Source organism: Rattus norvegicus, chromosome 16 (assembly GCF_036323735.1).
Source record: "Rattus norvegicus strain BN/NHsdMcwi chromosome 16, GRCr8, whole genome shotgun sequence".
Lineage (NCBI taxonomy): Eukaryota > Metazoa > Chordata > Mammalia > Rodentia > Muridae > Rattus > Rattus norvegicus.
Window position 1 is genome coordinate 85,298,605 of NC_086034.1, and position 23,576 is coordinate 85,322,180.

At 48.2% G+C, this 23,576-nt stretch overlaps 1 long non-coding RNA gene across 1 annotated transcript in view; it reads left to right on the top strand.

Moving 5' to 3' along the window:
* Nucleotides 1-23,576, top strand: part of LOC134482423 (uncharacterized) — a 51,536-nt gene that overhangs the window by 22,561 nt on the left and 5,399 nt on the right. The window contains exon 2 of the long non-coding RNA XR_010058504.1: nt 21,240-23,015. This is a non-coding gene — a long non-coding RNA (uncharacterized LOC134482423). The remainder of the gene's footprint in view (nt 1-21,239; nt 23,016-23,576) is intronic.

Sequence of the window (23,576 nt, forward strand, 5' to 3'; positions counted from 1 at the left end):
CATTACTTTTCAGAATCTCTGATGATTTTCTCCCCATCAGCAGGAATGCTCCCTCTGTTAGCTGCCAGACGCCAGCCCACGTGCTGTGTCCCAGGCAGAGGTCTGTGTGGCTCCCCCATCTCCCTTAGCCTGGCCGCTTTCCCCTAAGACAGAAAAGCATTAAAATGTCAGAGAGTGAGGAAGGGCCATTCCCCTGCTACCTGGAAGGGCTGTTGTCCTATTCCTGGAGACTTAGGTAGGGACACCAGGGAACAGAGAAAACAGAATCCCAGTACACACTGCTGCTGACAGTTACGTAATCATGACTCTCGTACCAAACAAATAAACATGTCAGACCGTGGCTTTTTCGGTGTTTGTGGGGACCTGTTGCGCAATCCCAGTTCATCGTGCTGACCTTGCAACCAGAGGTGAAAATCACACTGAAAAAAGAAAGAAGAAAGAAAGAGAGAAAGAGAGAAAGAAACCAGCCAGGGTTGAGCCGAGGGAGGGCAGGCAAGAGGAGGTCATACAGTAAACAAGCTCCTGACCCCACCTGGCCTTACCCCTCCCAAAGTGTCTGGAAAAATAAATGATGCTTCCAAGATCACAAACCTAAGAGCTTACACACAGGGGGGAAAGGAAACCTGAAAGACGTTGTGGGGAAAGGAAGTCCAGGTCAACAATAGGAGAGAAACAAAACAAAAATAAACAAAACGGGTGTGGGTAGTTGACAGTATTAGAAGTCACAGAAGAAGAGAAGCAGTGTCTCTATTAGTCCCCCGTTGGCCAGTCTGAGCACTCCTCCTCCAAAAGAACAGGAGTCCTGGGAACACAAGCGTGAAGCACACTGAGTTGGTGCCCTGTGTTTCTTTTGCTGCTGAACAGCACAGACTGGTATCAGGCTATGAAAAGAACTCGTCTGTCAATATGGCCTTGTTTTTCTCCACCAGGAAGGAACACATCAGAAGCCCGGAGGATCACAGCTGCCTTTTGTCATCTCGCCCCCGCGAACCCAGACTTTGGAAGCCACAGCCTCTCGAGGGGGCACTGGCAGTCTGTCTGACCTCTTGCTACGGTCGACAGCAACCCATCTGGGTGGGTTTCCTTGAAGCCCACATGTCCCCATTGTGAGAGTACCTCAGGCAAGAGAAACAATTGACTCTACACCCCTCAGAGGAACCCACATTTTTGCACCACAGCATGAGATTTAAGAGAGAGTGACAAGCCATGCAGGAGATCTAGGCCACTTCAAGGTTCATTTCCTAGAGTTGCGTGACTGACACTTCTCATACTTGGACGGCCACGCTACCCAGTGCTGATAACTCTCCTGGGAGTTCGGGAGCAGAGGTGAGCAGAAGCTGCTGTGTCCTCAGTGCAGGGTGAGGAGGAAAGAAATGAGACCCTAGTCTGCCTTCCGCCAATTGTCTTGTCTACTACACACCCTTTCACCTCAGCCTTCATATCTTAACGAAAGAAGGGAGAATTTGTGACAAGCCGTTGGTGTTCTCACTACCTGGAGTGGACCAATTAATTGTTCAAGGCTTCAAAAATTGTGCAAGAAAAAAATAAATACAAGCCCAACCCCCCCACACACACATGCACACACACACATGCACACCCATGCATGTGCGCAAACACACAAGTGCACACACACATACACACATGCACACACACACATGCACACCCATGCATGTGCGCAAACACACAAGTGCACACACACATACACACATGCACACACGCTTGCACACACACCAATTTCTTGACTTCACATGCTAAACGAAGGTCGGTATTTATTCTTTATAAAAGCCCTTTAAATACAGACTCAGAGGGAAAACACAATGGAAAACAATCATTTGGTATATTTCCCCAGCATATTGCCTTCTTGCTTGTGTGTACACATTTTAACTTTGGCCAAGAAACCTGCACCCCCTGCTTTATGGCTGATCAGGCAGCAGCCCCAGGCACAGCTGTCACTATGGCAAATACATTTTATGGGGAAAGGCCTCGAAGGATGGTGGCTCTGACAGTGTGTCACGCTCATAAGGGCCTTAGAAAGGACAGTGGACCACTGTCAGGACCACAAAGAGCCATTTCTGGAGACGTAATCCACTTACCCTTCAGGGTTGTAAGGAGATAACAGAGCCATTCGAGGTCTGGTCTGCACGGCTCTCATTGGACGGCGTAGCCATAATCACAGGAGAAGTTAGAGACAGACTTGAAGCAGGCAATTACCTCGATACAAGGCACGCATGATTAACTAGGAGATGAATTATTCAGAGAGGACTGCTCTGGGAATCCAGATGAGGGAGACGCAGTGGGCAGTGCTTGATCCGGGAAACCCTCCTGGGGAGGAAGCGTGGACTGATTCTAATGCCAGGGTTGGGATGAACTGGGAAAAGTTATAGGCAAGCTAAAATGTATGTTGGGGGCTTGAGAGGTTTTCTAAAATACGGAGGTTGTGGAGTAAGAAGGTTAGGGTCCTATGTTGTAAAGGTTTCTATCTGAGATGTTTGTTTTGAAATGCTAAGGGGGCATTATCCTTTTTATCCCAAGGGGGAGGAGAGAAGGCTGAAGGCCTTCAGATGGCTTGCATTTCTTTTTTGAAGGAGGTCCACTCCAACAATGACCGTTCTTGCCCACACTGTAGGGTCCTACCCACTAGCTTGGCTTCCTCGGGGCACTGGCTCCAGTGTGATCTTGCCCCAGATCCTGTTCCTAGAGAGGCATTTGGATCTCAGTGATATTTTTCATTTCATGATTCATTTCATGACAACCTATAACTCAACCTCTCCAAACTTAAGGTTCCGAGGCGTAGAACCTTATATAACCCGGCCTCAGGGTGCTGCTTCTGTATTTCTCCCTACATTCACTCCTGCTTTCTGCAACTGACCTGTTTCCAGGATTACAGGGTTAATTCAGCCCTGCTCCTAACATGCTGGTGCTGTGGATAGTTCTGGTTGTCACATGAGAGGCATCAACAGGCCACACATCTGGCCCATCTCTTGGCAATGTTCTGTGGCCACTCAACTCTTTTGTGCCAATTGCCAGGGAAGCTTCTGAAACGGCAAGACACATAGGTCTGCTAATATCTCTGTGACATCTCCCACCCTCCTTACAGCCAAGTCAGCAGCGTTGGCTGTGGGGGATAAAGACACACGGAGAGGGAAGAACGTAGAGTAACGTGTAAAACACATCAGAAGAAAAATGGCCAGAAGAAAAGTAGTTCAGGGTAGAACTGGGAGAAGTGAGAAGAGCTGAGATACAGAAGAGGTCAGGGTCTTAAACAGTGGTGTGTGAGAGATTCTAAGCAAGAAAGATCCAGAACAGACAGGGTTGAGAAGTTTAGTGGCTCCAGGGAACGAGAAATGGCTGGAGCCTCTCCACAATGGGCTGTCCAAAGAATGAGGCAGAAGGTGAATGTCTCAGTGTAAATTCACAACCAGGTGAAAATTGGCACCTCCCCGAGTGTGTTTCAGAGAAAGGCACAGCCTTTATGGCTTTCTAGTAATTTCCCCTAGGCGCATAGGACTAGCCGGTGGAGGTAGAATGAATTTAGGAAGAAGGAGGAAAACCCAAGGGTGAGTCAGAGACTCAGGGTCAGGGGTCAGGGGGAAACAACGTCATTTCGAAATGGACGGAAGACACGCCCTATACCTACAAGGCACAGTGAATATGAAACAAGCTCACAGTTGGGTAGTGAGGGGCTCACTATGCTCACAGGGCATTATAATCTCCAGAGACTGGCTAGACCAGACCAGCGAGGCAGTGAGCATCACACTTTGATGCGTTTCCACCTGGAAGTAGGAGGGAAGTCTGGGAAGAATGAGGGTTACAGTGCGTGCACTCTCCTTCCGAGTCTGTGTGCTATGCACGGGTGTCGGCGTGCAAGTGTGTGCATATGCAAAACCGAGAGAAGCCAGCGTCTGTCATCACATCCTAGATGATGGTAGACAAAAGACTCGGTGACTGAGTTAGGAGAGACACCATAGCGTCCAGTTGTCCCTTCACCTGGTCATAAGCAGCCGGTGGTGATGGCTGTTTATCGTGAGGTATGTGTGTTTTTACTACAGTGTGATTGGGAAGGTGGGCTGGTTCCTATGTAGTCCTCGAGATCATAGCAGGACACTCCAGGCTGCTGACTTAGACCACAGAACACTGTCTCCTCACAGGTCCCTCTTGGCAGGCAGCTTTCTTTTGTGACCTCAAGTGTCTTTGTCCTGTGCATGAGTTCCTCTGCCATCTTCCTACTAGGATATCAGTCCTGCTGGGTTAGGGCCTGAGTCTCATTACCTTGACTTACTCCTCAGAGAAACTCTTTCCAAGATGAGTCACACTGGGATCCTGGGCTTCACCAAGTGACTCTGGGGACACAGCTCTTTACTGTGACCTCACCTTTGTCTTCAGAGCTTAAAGTAGACTAGAGAGGAGGCTGGCTGGAGAGGAAGCTCACTCGGGGGGCAGGGGGAAGCCATACCTTCCCTTAGGCCAGAAGATGGTACAAGCAGTGATGTGGGGAGACGGAGGAGTGCATGGCCCCAGGCCTGGCTGTGGACATCAGGATTGCTCTAATCAGCAGACACATCCTAAATGGGTAAAATGCTTACGTGACACAGAGCAGCTTAGACCTGCCGATGTCGTGACACCAGAAATATGTGAGGGGAGCCCGGCAGCCCTCTGTTCTCTTCTTAGCTGTTAGAAAGCAAGACACAGGAGACTGCTCTTTACTCGTAGATACTCGATTTTATTCTTTGACACTATCATATGTGGATATACTGTTTTTATCCCCCTCCCCATCACCCTCTCCTATCTCTCCTCCTGCTGAGATTACTTCTCTAGTAGGCTTACCCCTACTGTGACACCTCTGTGATTCACTGACTTAGCAAAAGTTGTTTCCATGAGTGTGAGCGGGGACCTTATTAACTAGATGACTTCAGATTGATGAGCAGTGATGGCGCTGGATAGAGTGACAACCCCTTGCCCAGCACTTCTTACTGTCTATGTCCTGCAGTGAAAGGTACAGTCTCACGAGTCCCTTCCCCACTCATGAGAACATGGCGACAGGACAGGTCTCATGCAGGCCACACTGCACCGAGTTCGTGAGCTTGCCTTACTCAGAACACACTGCTGCCTAGTATCCCTTGCTAGCTCTGGACCTTACATTTTTTTTTTGGCGCCCCATCTTTGCATGGACCCCAGGTTGCAGTTGTCTTGTGACCCTAGGCTGGAAGTGTCCCCAGCTGCACTGGCTGAAGCTTTTCCCGATTGACCATCAACTTCGATGAAGAGAGTAGCTTTTGGCCACTGGGCATGAGGGAATGCTGGGGACTGTCCCTACCGCCTGTGATTGCCACTACACTTAAGGCTGTTCTCTCACTCCCTCATCATAAGACTGACTGCAGCGCTCTGGGCATCAACTTGTGTGTCTCGGCAACGGGTACCAATGGCAGTGGGTGGTCCACCAGGATCTGCATGACCACTGGATCATGGTCTGATTTAGATGCTTTGTGTGGATCCAACTGAAACCTAAAATTTTTTTAACCTTATAATCTTATTTAAAGAAAACACTCATTGTATAGAGAGCTTCCCTTCCCTCTCCTTCCTCCTCCTTTTTTGTTTCTTTCCTCCCTTCCCCTCCCCTCCCCTTCCCCTCTTCCTTTACTTTCTCCCACCTTAAGAAATTCAATGGCCAGCAGTATCAATTATAGGTGTTGGGAAAGGCCTCCCAGGAGTTCAGTCACTCATAGAACAAGCCACCATGTCCCCTAGTGCATGTTTCCTCCCCTTTCCTGAAAGTCATGCAGCTTGTTAGTAAACTCTTATCCCAGCTTCCTCACTGAAGGCTGACAGCAATGTGGGTTTGCCCCTTCCTGTCTCTGCTGTGGGGCCCCTCACCTCCCTGGCCATCAGGGAGAACTTCTACTGTCTCCTGGCCTTCTCAGCCTCTACTGTCTAAGTCCAGGAGGATCCACCCTTCTTCTCCCACATGCATCTCACCTATAAAAGACACTGGGTTCTTGGTGCTAAGAGAGCCACCCGAGTCTTCTATTTCTATTATCTCCAGAGAAGCAAAGACAAAACTGACACCATGTATGGCTCATGCCCTGGCCTCCCAGCCCTTTTCTGTCATGGCTGAACAGCACAGCAGAGCAGCCTAACCTGAAGCTTCATGTCCCCAACCCCAATGCTGGGTGCACATCACCAGAGGAGGTGGAGAATTTCTAATGGAAGGTTGTTGGTGTTCTGTTACAGTGTCAGCTTTCACTTCCTGTCCGTCCATCTCCAGGGAACCGAACCCTTGTGTGTTAGCATCAGTTCCCTGGGACTTTGTGTAACAGGGTTAAAATGACAAGGTTGTGAGAAACCTAAGGGCACGCGCTGTACAGTGGCCGACACGTTCTCCGGGATACATTTCCTGTGGTCTTGGATATTAAAAATGTATGAGACCTGTGCATAGCTTAAGTCCTGGGTTTGCACTAGCCCTCTGGTATAGATCCACGTGAACACGAGTGCTACGCTTTACAACACACTCCTTTCACTGTGAGCGTGCTCTTGGGTTTGAACTCGCTTCTGTCAAACCTCCAGGAGCAAGAGTCCCATGTGATAAGGTTCTTAGACTGGGTGATATCTCAGTGGTCATTAGTTGCTGAGATGTACGCTGAGTATCCTTGTACAGAGGAACGTGTATATCTGGTTTCCTAGGTCAGGGCAGCATGTCCACGGATTCCCTTATAGACGTCATGTGATTTTACTGGAAGCTGGACCTTGAGGTTGAGAAGCTTCTGCTATTGCTGTTGGGGGTTGAACCCCTGGGGTTGCATAATTGAGAGACCAGCAGCAGCAGGGGCACTGGGCCAATAAGCCATTCCTAAGGAAGGGACTCGAGGGGGGATGTTTAAAGGGTAAGATGTCAGGAAGCAGTGGGCTGACTCAGAAATAGCATCTGTAAGGAAGGAGAGTCATACACCCTTCTACATCTGGCCTGTGTGGGGCTCAGCTTCAAGATAGTGGGAGCTGAGGAATGGAGGGAGCAAAGACAGTAGTGTGAGGGTGCAAGGCTGAGGGATTGGGAGTGAGACCAGGTTTGGAATTTGTCAGCTTGATGAAGGTTCACACAGTATGACTGTATACAGTCTGTCCATATTTCAAATGGGCACCTATAGGTGCCTAAGAATGAACAGGACGGTGCTGGAGTGGATTCCTTCTAAATGATGTTTCGGTGGTGAGTGCTAGACTTAGTGCAGGCAGTGGGGCCGACTAAAGGCATGGGGTAGACATGTGCTGTCCTGTAGACAGTGGAGCCAACTAGAGGCATGGATTGGCGTGTGCTATCCTATAGACAGTGGAGTCGACTAGAGGCATGGAGTAGGCGTGTGCTGTCCTATACACATGGCATGTTCTATCTATTTTGGTGAACTTTGGCCTGACTATGATTTTCTGGAGCCCAGTGTGCCTGGCTCTCACACACCCTTCCATAGAATATCAAGTACACGTGGAAGTGAGATGGGTGTTTCAATTCCTAACACATGTGATCATTTTCTACGTAGGACTGGGGGATGGGGACTTGACAGGGAGAGCAAACTCTTGGGAGGAGAGAAAATGACGTTATGGACAAGGGAATATAGTCTGGGAAGATGGGAGGTGAGGACAGAGAAGCATGATGGGAGACTCGTGAGCAGAAGCAGAGGAGAGGACCGCTAGACTGGACACACTCTGAGCAGAGATGGAAATAACTACATCCGAGGAAGGTGACGAATTACGTGAGATGAAGACGCTGGCCTGGAAGCCTCGAAATTCTTCCCAGATGGCAAGGTCAGACTCTGAAAACAAAAAGCCTTTCGTTGACGTTGGTCCCGAAAATGACAGGATGCAAACCTTGTAGTTTGGGGTGTTGCCATGGTTACCTCGATCCAGGCACTATTCCAGGAGCTGTAGGCATAGCTGGAGTCAAGGCTGAGACATCTCCTTTTGAATGGCGTTTCTGTATTTGTCTGGGAAATATGGCCAGTGTCCAACGTGGAAAGCAGGGAGAGGTGGAACTTTGCGCAGAAATTAGATCTGGGCCCAGGATTGGAAGAGACTGAGGTGGTACTACTCCAGTTGAGGACTGTGTGATCCTGGAGCTGGACATACTGTTTCATTCTCTCTGTGATGGTACCTGGTGCTCACACAGAGATATTGCTTCTTTCTTCCTGCTCTCCTGAAGGGGTGTTCTGTGCTCTCCCAGTGTCGAAACCTTGACTCTCTGAAGGCCTTGTTGCCAGTGTAAGGGCTTCCTAGGAGAAACACTATTGTAGGCCCAGGGTTCTCCGTGGAGACATGACCCCTGTCATCAGGCTGGATTTCACAGGATGTGGGAGGAGCTGGCATCCATCTTCCTTTGTATCATTCAACAGTTAGGCAAGGACTGAAGTGAGCTACTGCAACCCGAGTTTGTATGTAGATTTTCCTTTCCCAGTGATCAAAAAATACCGTCTAGAAGTGGAAAACGTATTAAAGCAGATCGAAGCATCATCTTTTTGGGCCACTACTCTGAAATATAAGTTTTTTACACCCCTGTCGACTTACTTCCAGCCCAATAATGTGGCGTTTAAAAACTTCCAGACTGGAAGGATGGCAAGCTCTTTACCACAATACCCTGCCTTTCACCTCAAGCTTCTGTGCAGAACCCTGATCATGAGGTGGGCCCTGAAGTCCCAGGCTTCCCTTAGAGTGTAAAACACAGCCCTAACTTTAAAAGCTCCGAAATCTTTGACAATTCTATCTGCTTAGAAGCCCAGAGTCTCTTAACTATTGAGTTCCCATACAATGAAACAAGGCTTATGTGTATAACACACAATGCCACAGAACAGGAGTCTTTATTCCCGAAGGCCACACAGGGAGGTACTGTGCAGACTCTAAAACCAGCAGGAAACATGAACTCCTACAGCTCTACATCCACAATCTGGGCCTTGTAACAGTGTTCTGGGTTCCGAAGGGCTTCAGTAGCCTTTCACCTCCGACTCTGCACATCTAGACATAGCATTTCCAATGTCCCAGGGCCTCGACTGCAGCTGCGGGCTTCACCTTTATAGCCTCCTGAGATGGCTCCTTGGGGCATCCCTGCAGGGCCTCCAACAGCACCTTGCCTTAGTTGCTGCCCACAACTCCATCAGTTATTTATTTATTTATTTATTTATTTATTTATTTATTTATTTATTTATTTTCATCTTTATTAACTTGAGTATTTCTTATTTACATTTCGATTGTTATTCCCTTTCCCGGTTTCCGGGCAAACATCCCCCTTCCCCCTCCCCTTCTTTATGGTTGTTCCTCTCCCCATCCTCCCCCCATTGCAGCCCTCCCCACAACAATCACGTTCACTGGGGGTTCAGTCTTGGCAGGACCAAGGGCTTCCCCTTCCACTGGTGATCTTACTAGGATATTCATTGCTACCTATGAGGTCAGAGTCCAGGGTCAGTCCATGCATAGTCTTTGGGTAGTGGCTTAGTCCCTGGAAACTCTGGTTGGTTGGCATTGTTGTTCATATGGGGTCTCGAGCCCCTTCAAGCTTTCCAGTCCTTTCTCTGATTCCTTCAACGGGGGTCCTATTCTCAGTTCAGTGGTTTGCTGCTGGCATGCGCCTCTGTGTTTGCTGTATTCTGGCTGTGTCTCTCAGGAGAGATCTACATCCGGTTCCTGTCGGCCTGCACTTCTTTGCTTCATCCATCTTGTCTAGTTTGGTGGCTGTCTATGTATGGACCACATCAGTCTTGTATCATTCATGCCTTCAGAATCATCTCTGTGTGGTGATGCTTACAGCATTGCCAGAGTCTGCTGCTGGGGAGAGAGGTAGTCTGCCTGCCCAGCTCTGTTGTTTTTTGCTGCGGTGAAGGGTAGGCTAGTTGGCCTGCAAGGTTCCCTGGGAGTCTTTTGTCTCTGTTCCTCGTTTGCAGTGGAGGGCCACAGTTACAGATGTGTGTTACAGCTCCGGAGACTAAGCTCAGTCTGTCAGGTAAGCAAGGCAAGTGATTTTACTATCAGAGCCATCTCCCTGACCCAGGAATTGCTCCCCACAAATCCAGTAGTGAACATTAGGCAGCATTTATACCATATAATGCCTAATGTTCCTGAAGTCAAATAGTCTCCTTGTTTTCAAACAGGATTTCACATAGCCCAAGCTGGCCTTGACCTGGCTGTGTAACCAACAATGACCTTGGGCTTCTGATCTTCCTGCCTCTACCCCCTAAATACAGAAGGGAGTCACCAGGCTTGTGCAGTGTTGGGAATTGAACCTAGAGCTTTGAGGGTGCTAGGAAAACACTACTAATGAGACACAACCCAAGCTTATCCTCTTACTCTGAACTGGCCGATTCGAGTTACAGCTTAAGAAGGTGACATTGAAAATAACACCAGTGTTATAAACCGTCAATCTCAAAGAACACCAGGAAAAGAAGTGGGGAACAGCAAGACAGTCCGGATGCGTACCTTACGATGGATGACAATCATTGTTCTGTCTTCCCAGGAAAACTCACTGAAAACTCTTACTTTGCAACTCAAAAGCTTGAGGCCAGTAGACCACAAGGAAGGGTTGGGAAACCTTTGATAAAGGGTGAGGAAGGCAGGCTAGACAGACAGCTTCCTGGGACAACCGGCTTTACCTGCATAAGGACACCAGACCTACCCTCAGTGAGGACCAGCGTGTGAGAGTTGATGTAGTACAGGAAGCGTCTTCCCCACTACTGACAAGGTTGGTGGATCTGCATGTCCCACATGTCAGTTCTGGCTTTGTGTTCGACTACAAGGAACTTTATAACCACCACACATAAGAAGTAGCAATGCATTGCAAACAACCCCGTGGACAGCCTCCAAACAACCATCAGCACTTGTGGTAAATATTACAAAAATCCACAAATCCTTGCTAACCGGCCTCATGGAGCCATATGGCATTGGCGGGGTTGTATTCATCTCAGCGGTAGCTGGTTCTAGGGCACCACACCATGCTATACCTCTAGCTACTCTCTGGTCTCAGTGGTCACCCTCCTGGCTCTCTGCTGCCGAACTCTGCTCACACTCTCAGCATCGGCCCCCTAATGGTTCTAGTATCAACTCCCCAGCAACCTGTTAAAATCAAGACTCAATAAGCTTGTAATTTAGCAACCAGATTTATATCTTAAATTCTCATGCCACAAAACATCCACACAGTAAACTCACAACCAATTGATGATGATATAAACCGCCTACCTAGATAAATTGACCTGTAGAAATCCATCCCTTAAGAAATATTCAGAACTACCTGTGGCCTTTTAAGGCCACATGGATCTGGGCCATCCTTCTCTGCCTCCATCTTGGATCTTCTCTTTCTCTCCTCCCCCTCTCTCCTCCTTTTAAAACTCTGTTCCCGTCTTACTTTTTCCCTGCCCAATCACAGGCCTCGCCTTAACTTGTGCCAGTCCTCTCTTGCATAGACATCAACTACCAGCACTGACCGATGCAGACCATGTAAGGGTCACTGCAGCCTGTGGAACATGCTTCACTTCCCCTTGTAGTGGAGTTGTAGCAATGCCATTTTTGCTTCATGGGGGAAGTTTACTAGCACAGCGGAATCTCTCAATATCATCAATCTATAAATTGAAATGAGCCATTAGAGTGAGACAGTCCCTGCAGATACCAGGTCAACGTTTAAATCAATAATATTGGACGATACTGGCAACACATTGGTCATAGAGCCGTGAGTCAGCTACGCTACTGCAAATCAAATTGATGGGCAAACGAATGTGATTTGGCATCAAAATAGACTTGGGGTGGCATTCATACAATCTAGTCCACTGCTTAGGATGTCGAAACATACAGGGGTGTTACCTCAGTGGATTCACTGGAGGGTGACTCGCTATAGAGTGATTGATACTTGCTTTTTGTGAGACCAAAACTGTGTGAGTAGTATTGACAGTGTGGCTTTGTAGAAACGAGGCCAGGTGAAAGCAGGACCCTGGAGTTCATGTTTGCTCCCTGGCTGGCTGGCCTTGTGTCTTCTTCTGTACCCATCTACCATCTCTGGGATGGGAGAATAGTCCCAGAGGAGGGAAAGTCAATGAGGTTGAGGCATGTTGGGAGGGCTGCAGTTTCTCTTGGCCAGAGGCACCGTGAGAAACTCAGAACTCAGGTAGCCTTGGAGATGGGGACAGAGATCAGGCTTAGGGACCAGGGAGCAGACCAACGTGTATCTGAGGTCAGAGTAAGCTGCTGTTCAGGACCAGTCAGTGTTGACATAGAAGGAGGCCAGGTACCCAGCTCTTTTGCACTGAGGCTCCTGCTTCTGTCGAGCCCCTGGAAGCCATCCCACCCCATGAGCTTGAGTTCTGAAGGTCTTGGACGTAGGCCTCATCCCATGCAATAAAGATGCCCTCACCTGAGAGCGCCCGAGCACTTGTTAAGATGTTGGAGTGTGAGATCACGTTCTGAAGTCCTAGGTGGACATGGATTTGGGTGACTCTCTTCAATGCCTGTCTGTCTCACCATCTCTGACACTGCATCTTCAGGATCCCCTTGCTGCTCTGTGGATCTTGAGCAGTCACTGGGACTGGGATTGACAGCCTGGAAAGAATGGAGTTTCCGTTAACGCTTCAGCCCTCTTCCCAGAAGCTTGCTCTTCAGTGTTTTCTCTTTCTCTTGTTATAGCCTTTACACTGGCCACCATGACTAAGCTTCTGTGCCGTATAGGATGGCCCTCATACAGGCTGTTTGCCATGGTGGGAACAGAGGTCCCTTCATCGTCCTTATTGGTCATCTACCTTGCCTCGTACATCCTACCTTTAATACACTATAAAGCAATTTATACCTCGTGGAATTTACACATGGTGCACTTTCTCTAATTACCAAAACGTAGGGAGTGTTTCTAATCTACGAAATCATGGTAAAGCAACTTTGGTAACCTTTAAACTACGGCAACCTGTACGTGCCTTTGCGTGTACCAATCTCACGAACAACTCTGGACTTGCTCAAGAAAAGATTGTATCCTCTTTGAAACATGGTCAATGATGACATGAATCGTTGTCCTGTAGATAAGGCAGCCCAACACAGTGCTGTGGAAGCTAGCTAGCTCGCAATATTGCTAGGTGGAAGACACAGGTTGGTAGGATGGAGATAGCAAGGCCATCTTGATGAAAAAACAATTGCCTTAGTTTCTCCTTGCGATGTCCTGTGCCTGCTGCAAGCTTCTGTTTTGATTATGAGACCTCTGACTAATTAAGTATTAGTCCATTTGATTATCTTTCAGGAGACAGGGCTTCCATGGAAAATAATGATTTATTCATCTCCATAATAAAATTGATTTTTTGTGCACGTTTCTCATTTGTAGTCGAGGCAACCCTGTGTCTTCTGGGCTGATGGCTCACTGCGTGTGGCTTTCTCAGTTAACATGCAGGAAATTGAAGTCAGCCATTTAACCTTTGTGCCTCAGTTATTCGATCTGCAAATGGGCAATGATTATGCCTTTGTTAGAGAGAGGAAGCAGGAAATCTGGAGGGACTGGAGGCCTGATGAGCCCAGCATTTAGATTTATCAGATACCTCGGGCATGTAAAAGTGCTGTGTGTGCATATAACATGGCCGTGAAAGGTTTACATGCAGCAACACCATGTTAGCCATGAGAGGCTGAATTTTAAAGATGGCAGAACTCTGTCCTTGATGTTTAATGACCTCCCAACATGATAAGAAGCCACAGCGCTGGTCACACCATGTGGCCTTTCCAGTTTCTAAGAGCTCAGACTTCTCCAATGGGAAAAACAGGGAGGAGACCATGGGCAGGAAGTGGAAGTTTATGAGAGGCAGCAAACAGCTCATGTCTTCTGAAGGTCTCCTTAGAGCACACAGAATGCATGTTCCATGCCAGTGTTCCCCAAAGTGTGACCCCCACACTGCGGGGATGTGGGGTTAGGTGCTGGACTCGCAGCAACACTTCTGTTGATGTTGTTGTCGACTGCTTTCCCCGAGTGACAGCATCATGGAAGGGTAGCTGGGAGCACACTCGGCAGGATGAGTGGGGAAAGCACTAGTAAATAGGAGAGCATTAAACACACGGCTGTTAGCTGAGGTATTGGCAGAAGCCTGGATGCTACCCAGATGAGACTCTTCACCACAGTCCCCAGTGATCAGGACATTAGTCTCAAAGCTTGGCAAACTGGTTGAGCAGGAACACTTTGCTTTAAATCTGAACTCTTGCACAGGCTCCAAGGTAACTTTCACTTTCCCCTTTACACTGAGGTATCCTACCACGTTGGAGAATTTACTTGGGCTTTGGTGTCAGTATATGCACAACTGAGGAGCCTACGAGTTTGTTTGGTGCCTTAGAATGATGATTGTTATGTCAACCTCACAGGATCATCAGGAAAGAGTCTCAGTGAAGTGGTGTCTACACTGGCTTGACCTGTGCATGTCTTAGAATAGTCGATACCTAAGTTAGTTCATACCACCGTGGGCATCACCATTCCCTAGTCAGGCGGGTCTGAGCTGCATGAGTGGAGAAACTAAGCTGAGCAAGCATGTGGTTAAGTTTGCATGAATTTCTCTCTGCTCTTGACTGGATGAGGTAAGATTATCAGTCGAAGTTCCTGCCTTGACTTCCCCACAGTGAAGGGCTGTCCCCTGGAAGTGTGAGCTGAAACACACCCCTTTCTCTAAGTTGATTTTGTCATCGAATTTTAATCACAGAGTTTTATTGTAGAAAATGGAACTAGAACAAGTGCCGATTTTAATCTACCAGGGGAATTCCCCACAAGTTTCATCTGGTCTTATTGAAGAGATGCTGTCAGTGACTCTCAACAAACTTGGAAGAAAAACACAGAAAGAACTATAAAACATGGGGAACATGACAGGAGTTGAGGGTCACATTTTCAGGGTAGTTTTGGGTACAGAGGAACTCATGTAATTTGCTTGTGTTTCAGGATCGTGCTGTGAAAGCCTTTTTATTTTAGTGCTGTGGTTTTTGTTTTGTGTTGTAATGTTTCTTGTGGTTTACCAGAAATTAAGCAAATGAAAGAAATTAAAAAAGTGCTAAGGCACTATAGGTATGACTTAACATCTCAGCGGAGTGTGGGCTTGGGGCACTTGGTGAAGGAACTGGGGGCAATTTGTTGGGGGCAAATGGAACATGAAAATGGGAAGGTGATGGACAGATTGAAGGAAGCAGGACAGGAAAGAGGGAACCCCACATGCCATTTCCAGCCCTTGGTCTCCTGGGGAGACACTGGCCCTCTGTGTGTACTCTTCATGGATGCAAGTTGGGGGCCCAAACCCCCTAACAGGTCTAGGCATCTACAGTGCAGGGTAGGATGTGGCTGGCAGAAGATCTCCTAGACCACCGTCCCTCTGGATCTCACGTTCTTCCCAGGAGTGGGCTGGCTCTTTGCTAATGCACAACTTGAGTGTCTAGCACTCATATGTGTATATACTTGACTGTCTAGTAGGGTAACTTACTCGATGGTGATGTCATGGTCTCTGTCTTACCTCATCTCTTACTCTGTGTCTCATGCTATCCTTCCCAGTGCCTCCCAGGTCCCCACTCTCCTCTCCTGTGAAGTTCTTTCTTAGCCCAAGGGAATGCCTTTCAAGTTTATGATTATCATTAGAGACAGCATCTAGGCTGTTTTGAAACTCACTGGGTAGCCCCTTGAGATCCCAGCAATCCTCTTATCTCATACAAAATGCCGGCATCTCAGGCATGGACCTCAATGCCCAGCTACACTCATCTTCAGAAAGCCTCTTTAATTATTGTCACAAATACACATGGTTTCCTGGTGGACTTTCTTTTCGGTTTTCTTTTTGGATTCATTTATTCAGGACCGTCGTTTCCTTTGGATGAAGAGGTTGGTTCGTTTTTACGGAAGTCTGTTTTGAAGGCAGAACTAGCATGCACTGATAACTAACTAGTGACAACTGTAAATCACTCTCAGTTCAGTTCAGTCAGGAGCGAGAGTGTGGAGGTATGGAAAAGGAGAGAAAGAATGGCACATGGTGGGACCCTCTGCATGACAGTGAGGTACCTCAGGCAGCTGCAGAACACTGCAGAGGATGTGAGACCCTGCAGACTGTGATGAGACCCACGGATAACTGTGGAACCCGATAGTTTTGAGATACTTCAGATGACTATGGAACAAACCAACAACCTTGAGACCTTGCAGACAGCCATGAGGCACCACAGATGGCCATGAAACTCTGCAGAAGGTTATGAGAGCTTTTGCAGATGGTCGTGAGATCCTGCAAATGACCATGAGACCACCATACAGATGCCTGTGAGAACACTCTGCAGTGGGCCATGAAACCCTGCATAAGATTGTGAGGCCCTACAGATGCTATGAGCCCTTCAGTCAGTGATGGGGGTTGCCCTGGTTGACCATGCAGTGAAGTTCATCTCCACCCTGCTGTTTCCTGTAACCCTCCTCATTCTTGCAGAAACGTTGGGAAACGTGACAGTTCAATGGGGAATGCTGAAACACCTTGTCATCCTGTCAATAAAGAGACAGGATGGCCATTCCTTATCCCGACCATTTGGTGCAGACATACAAGCATTCTCCACAGACTATCTTGACTCTCAACATTAATATTATTCTATGATTATTTCAAGTATTTGTTCTCCGAAATGGTTAACATGATTCCCGTTGTTTAGCCATTCTTCAGTTCTTAGCAATAAAATTTACCTGATGGATTGGAAGCACATGGAGAGACCTCATTGGTGTCAGGCTTCTGGTTGCAGCTCTATGCCGGGCAAAGTTCACCCAGAATTCTGCTACTGCAAACACCTAGATATGCTGAATAAAAATAGAAGAAGCCTCATTCCAAGGAAGGGGCCAGATTCCAGAACCAGAGCCAGCCCTGCGGCAGTGAGTGAATGGGAGCAGCTGATTAGGGCCGTAGAGGGCACTGGAGGTTGGAATCAGCCCCAGCCCAGACACACAAGGACAGGGGAAGAGTTGAACCTATTTGCCCTGTCTTAATGGGAGAACTTGACCTGTCAGTATCCTCACAGAAAAGACAGCAGAACTCTCTGGCTGAGTTTCCTGTTAAAGGGACACAAATTACCCCTTTCTCAGGAAAACAGTGGAAGATTCTCTGTGTTCTGGGAAGAAGCAGCGTCAGCCTAGAATGCTGATGCAGAGGTGTTGCGAGGGCATGTAAGTTCACTTCTGTACAAATGCTGCAGTTTCATGCAGGAAATGTTAGTTGACAGAAAGTCTGGAAACTGCATGAAGAAGAGTTAACCCTATGCTGTTACTTACTCCTTGTGGAGGGGCCTGGGATAGAGGGGGAGGGCGCAGAAGGGAGGAGTGCAGACGTGGGCTGATTTAAAGAACGAGCATATGGAGTAGAAGCCGAGCCTTCTTCGGACTAACCTGAGGCTATAGAGGTTGTCGCGGGTGTCGCTAAAGAGTTATAAAGAGTGTGCACTTGTGAAAAAAAATGGAGGAAAAGAGAACAAGTGAGCAATTAAATGTGTTCAATTAAGTGTATTGTAAAGGAGTGGTGAAAACCAATGAGGTGACGTTCTAAGAGGTGAACAAGATCCATCACACGGCGCACATGCACACACAACTTCAGAATAGCTGCTTCACCGACATGTCCAACAGTCGTCAGACACATCACATAGGACCGACGTTATGGGTGTGAGTGTACGTGTGTGTGTCTATAAATGTATACACCACTGACCTGGAGCCTCCACTCACTGGTATGTTGACGTCCTGACCCTCTGTGCGACAGTATTGTATTTTGGAGTTAGTGTTCAAAGAGGTAACTAAGGTTAAACAAGGCCACAGGCTGGGCCTTTATCCAACATGACAAGTGTCCTTCTAAGAAGATTGGAGAACTGGCATGTTGGTACCAGGGAAGAGAGCGTCTGAGGACACAGAGAGAAGGCACCAGTTGCCATGGCAATAGTCCTCAGGGAAAATAAGACCGGACCTCTAGATGTCCCGTTGCGTATGCCTCCAATTTAGTTAACAGCGTGCTGTAACTTACTGTCAGTGGCTGCATGCACATACAACATTCTAGAACAGATAAGGATGGGGAGACAGTGAAGAGACACGAAGTGAGTTGGGGACGTGTGGCTGGCAGTGTCTGTAGTGGGGGTGAGGAGCTGGTCATGACTGAGGCAGAGGATATGGAGCCCTTGTGCAAGTTGCAGTGAGCAAGGTCCAGCCTGGACAGTGCTTACCCCTCCACCCTCCATGGCTCACCCTTAACTCCTTGGTGTTCATTCCTGTGCAAACTGCACGTATGCAACAACAGACGGGAAGGCGAACAATTAGGTACATTTCAGGGGCTACCAGGTGGATTACTTAGGGTGGCGCTTGGGTATTTTGAAGATACAAGAACAAGGATAAAACAAGCTTTAGAGGTTGTGCTGAGTGCTGTAGGTCAGAAGGAAATGGGCACACTCATGTCATCATATACATTTTTATAGTGTCATGCACACGCATACACACAGAGATAGAGTTGGATGGATATTCATCTCATATGTACTTAGCACTTCAGAAAATGGATTAAACATTTTCAGATCTATTTATTTTTATTATTTTATGTGCACGAATAGTTTGCCTGCAGGTGTGCTCGCCATGTGCATGCCTGCCACCTGCAGTGGCCAGGAGAGAATGTAGCATCCCCTGAAACTGGAGTTACAGACAGTTGTGACTCATCGTATGGTGCTGGGAGTCAATTCATGTTCTCTGAAGGAGCCCCACGTGCTCTTAAGCATGGAAGCAACTCTCCAGCCCTCACTTAAAAAAAAATTTAAAAACAAGAAAGAACAGTGAAATCAGTGGGTTCAGAAATTCAGCCATAGCCATGCTCTGTTCATCAAAGGCACCTAATTAATGAGATTACCAGGAAAAAGTATTCACCCAATAAACCCTGAAATCCAGACAGACAATGGGGTGGGGAGGTGTTAGGGGAAACTGTCCCAATACTACACGAGGTCTTGGGTACATCTCTGAATACTCTCCCCTGCTTACAGGAAACACCCACTTACCTGGGCACACCCTCTGTCTAGGAAGGCAGCCTTACTCAGCATGAGACCATACATGCCTTGTTCCGAGGTCAGAAGCAGCATCTGCCCTAAGACTGAATTCCTTTCTCACACCATTGACTCCTCCCTCTTAGCACTGGGCCTTGGTACAAACTCAGTCATTCCTTGGGCATCCCCACTTAAACACATCCAAGAACAAACTCAGTATCTTCCCTCCTAGACAAGGTACTGGCCCCCAGAACTTCCCTGTTTATGTCAAGGGTGTTGTCTTAGGATTCTTTGTCACAACTGACAGAAATCAATGGACCCGAGTGGAGCTGAATGACAGCTATGGCTGGATATAGTTGATGTGAGTGGAAAGGGGAAATGCTCTGGGGATGAGGGGTGGGGTCAAGGGTGGGGACGAAGGGCGGGGATGAGGGACGGGATGAGGGACAGGCTCTACAGCAGCCAGCTCACTCCTGCTCTCTGCTGTAATACCTACCTTGTTTCTACTCAGGGTGTGTGAGTAGCTCTTATGCTGGCTTCAGTTGAGCCAGGGTTGTTTATTTTCCCTCTTCCTCTCCTCCTCATTTTGTTGTGGTTTTAATTAACTGATCATAATTGCACACATCTGTGGGGTATAATACGATGTGTTATAGAATGATCATGTCAGCTATGTTAGTTTGTTTATTACTGTAAATACGTCATTTCTCTGTTGGGAGGACATTTGCAACCACCCTCTTGCAGGCTTGGAAGATGCTCAGTAGGAAAGAGCATCGTGAGCTGCAAGATGAGGGTCTGAGCTCAACACCTTAGCACCCATTTAAAATCTGTGTGGCTGTGTGTGCCTGAACCCCAGTATTGGGAGGCAGGTTTGGGCATGACTGTGTGTGCTTGAACCCCAATACAGGGAAGCAGGGATAGGCGTGGCTGTATGTGCCTGAACACCAATACTTGGAGGCAGGGACGGGTGTGGCTGTGTGTGCGCGCCTGAACCCCAATACTGAAAGTAAGAAACAGGTGTGGCTGTGTGTGCTTGAACCCCAATACTGGGAGGCAGGTACAGGTGTGGCTGTAGATGCATGAACCCCAATACTGGGAGGCAGGAATGGGTGTGCCTGTATGTGCCTGAACCCCAATACTAGGAGACAGGGGCAGGCATGGCTGTGTTTACTGAACTCCAGTATTGGGAGTCAGAGACAGGTATGGTTGTGTGTGCCTGTAATTCCAATATTGAGAACAGGGGCAGGCACTCGAGAACTTAGTGTCCAGCCAACCCAGCTAGAACATTTTTATGCTGAGAGAGAGAGAGAGAGAGAGAGAGAGAGAGAGAGAGAGAGAGAGAGACCCTGTCCCAAGGCAAGAAGTGGGTGAGCAGTACAGACAGACACCTCACACCCTGCTTTGGTTTCCACATGCACACACATGTGCGTGTGCCCTCACACAACACACACACACACACACACACACACGCATGCACACACACACACACACAAGTGAAAACTCAAAAACTCATCTCTCAGCTGATTTTGAAGTTTCAATGTTTTTTTTTTTGTTTTACTTTTTTTTATTGGTTCTTCGTGGATTTCATTCATATCATGCACCCCATCTCACTTATCTCCTCCTCCTCTTGTACCGGCCCTTCACTCTTGTCGTCTCTCACAGAGAGCAAGATTCAGTTTTTTTTTTTTTTTTTGGTTCTTTTTTTCGGAGCTGGGGACCGAACCCAGGGCCTTGCGCTTCCTAGGTAAGCGCTCTACCACTGAGCTAAATCCCCAGCCCTCAGCTGATTTTGAAATGTGTCCTGCATTGCCTCTTGCTGTGGCCATTTTCCAGTGCTAGGGACACCAGAGGTTCTTCCCCCTCTAGAACTGAAGTTCATGTCTGCTCCTTAGGTCCCCTTTCCAGGCACACCCACTAGTCCACCCCTTAGTAAATATGTCTGCCCTCTCATCTGCGTTTGGCATTTGTTTTTAGAATCCTTTTGAGTGACATCGTAGGCATTTTATCCATTACTTTCACTCGTATTGCAAGTAACTTATAGTCTCTGGGTCATCCCTGATAGTTCTTCTACCTTTCTGTTTGGACTTCCACCTGAGCAGGCTTCTGCGTGGCCATGGCTGACCTCACTCTCCCCCTTAGACACGCTGTGGTCACTGTGAGGGCCCTGTTGGTCATGCAACGACTCTGAGCTTTCCTTCTCCTTAGTCTCAGAGCTTGTGGTCCTTGCTGTGTGTCTGTGTGTCCTCCTTCACTATGTCTAACTGGCAGTCATGTTTTCCTGACAGGGTCCAGCTTATCATCAAAGCATCCTGACCCGAAACCCACCGCTCTGTGTACAAATCACTGGGTCTGCACCCGAGAAAAGGTGGCGAATCCAGAGTCCACCCCACAATTCTCGAGTCTCAGACGACTCAGCTGTGTCAACAGGCGAGAGAATCTTCTTGTGTAACGGCTAAGTAGAGCTTTCTTTAACTCTAAGCCCAAGATGGTTGTCCTTTCTCAAAGCAGGGTTCAGAACACACGACAAAGGCAGGGCCATCCACGTGTGCAGTGTCTCTCCTTAGCTCACTGCTCTCAGGGTAGCCCTGAGGGGTGCATAGGTTTCACAGGTGGGATTTCCCACACCACTGTACCAAATGTGTCATAGTGTCCATTTCTGGTCATTCGGGTCACCTTCTATTTCCAGCAAACGAGCAACCATATTGTCTCGGGGGAGGGGTCTGTCCCCCTCCAAGACACCACTGATGATTCAGTCAGCCGGTGGACACATTCCAGCCACCACTCCTCCTTAGTCTGTTGCTTCCTGGAGACTCAAGATGCATTCAGATAATCATTATCCTCCAGCCTTCACTGATCCTGACATCATTAGGAGATTCTTCCATAGCTCCCAGATGGAGGCTTGAGGTTCTCTGAGGCTACCTCAGGTTCTTTTCACTTAGAAATTGGATCTGGAAGAGCCAACTTCACCTATTTCTTCCTTCAGGGCCTCCTAAACCCTTGGTTCATTGAGGCTGTTATTTGGGTACTGTCTGCCCACATGAAACATTGTCTCTGACAGGGCCTTCACATCTCTAACTTATTCCCCCATCCCCCATCTCCCCTCCTCCCTTCCCCTTCAGCTGAGGGGAAATGTGACAGGAGAGAAGTGGGGACCGGGATAGCTAGAGTACTTTCAGTCCTGAATACTCAAGGTCAGCAGACTGTACACCGTTGGTGCTATCTGCATCCTGGGAACTCCAAGCGCCATTCTGTTCTTGGGAGACCGATTTTCTTTTGTGAGACCAGCAAGGCTGTAAAGTTGAGACCACAGCGTGGTTGAGAAAGAAACACGTCGGCAAGGGAGGTTTTTTTTTCCAGTGTTTGACTCAGAGGCTGAAGTTTCAGACAGACCAATGCTGGAAAGCCATTCAGTGCATCCCAGGCTGAAGGGGAGAGAGATTTGGCTCTATATCCCTAGAGGTAGAGATCTCTGGAGAGATCTCTCATGCTCCATGTTGTCTTTGTCCACTTCTGAGGCTGCTCCATGCTCAAAAGGCTGGATCTAGGATGCACTGGTTGTCTCCTGGCCTCAGTCTTCCGAGGAGGACAGACCTTGTTCCTCTCCGAGGAGGGTAGAGCGCTCGTTACAGCTGGTGCTCCAGGGTAGCAGAAATGCTTGAGCAAGTTGGTCGCAACTCCGTAAGAACCGCTGTTGCCCTCGCCTGGCTGTGGTTGCCATTCAACGACAGGAGAGCAAAATCTCGGAGTGGTTTTATAATGACAGCCGTAAATGAGGGTGCTTGAGCCCCTTTAAATCGTTTCTTCTAAAGTGACACGATTGCATTTGTCTCATTTATACAAAGGTCACCAAGCTCATACCCAGCTAATGAATGGGAAAGCGTGAAGAACTTCAGACAGCGCACAGCGGACCTAAGAGGCACAGGTGGAGGATGGCAGGCCCTAGTGTCAGGTGTCAGCAGAATACCTGACGACTGTTGTGTTCTGTTAGGCCCCATGCCCACCGGGTCCTGTCAAGCCTTCCTGTGTCTGCAACGGAAATGTCTGAAACAGGCACACAAACTGTGAGTTTGAACATTCCTAGCTGTGTGTGCTTTCCTGCCTGGACTTTGTGCTCCGTGTAAGCTATGTGCTCCTATCTGTGTACAAAGGGCAACAGATTCTGGGAAACAAGTCGGACTTGCCCCTGTTTACCACAAACCAGCCAGCTAACAAGTGAAGGGTTGTGAAATGGTATTCCAGGTCACCCTTCTACACACACCAGAGAGGTGGCCCTGTGGAGACAGAGCCAAGTTCTTGGGAACAAAGAGCTCCTGGGCAGTGGGATATATTGTCACTGTCACCGGCTCTGACAGTGTCCAGAGCATGAAAGGTCTCTCGCTATGAGAATGGAAAGATGTCATAGATGCCTTAGAATGAAGCCTGCAGTGAGAAGGACTGGGCCAGTTTGCTCTGTTTCCTGTGGTCCTCGAGGTAGGCACCATGGACCGGAGGAGCCTGGCTGCGAGGGCAGCATGACATGCTTGCTTGCTTCCTTCAGTCTGTAGAGGCTACGCCTCATACGTGCCTCCATCATCCTTCTTCTCGAAGAACCAGCTGTCAAGTGAAGCTGCCACTGGCATCCT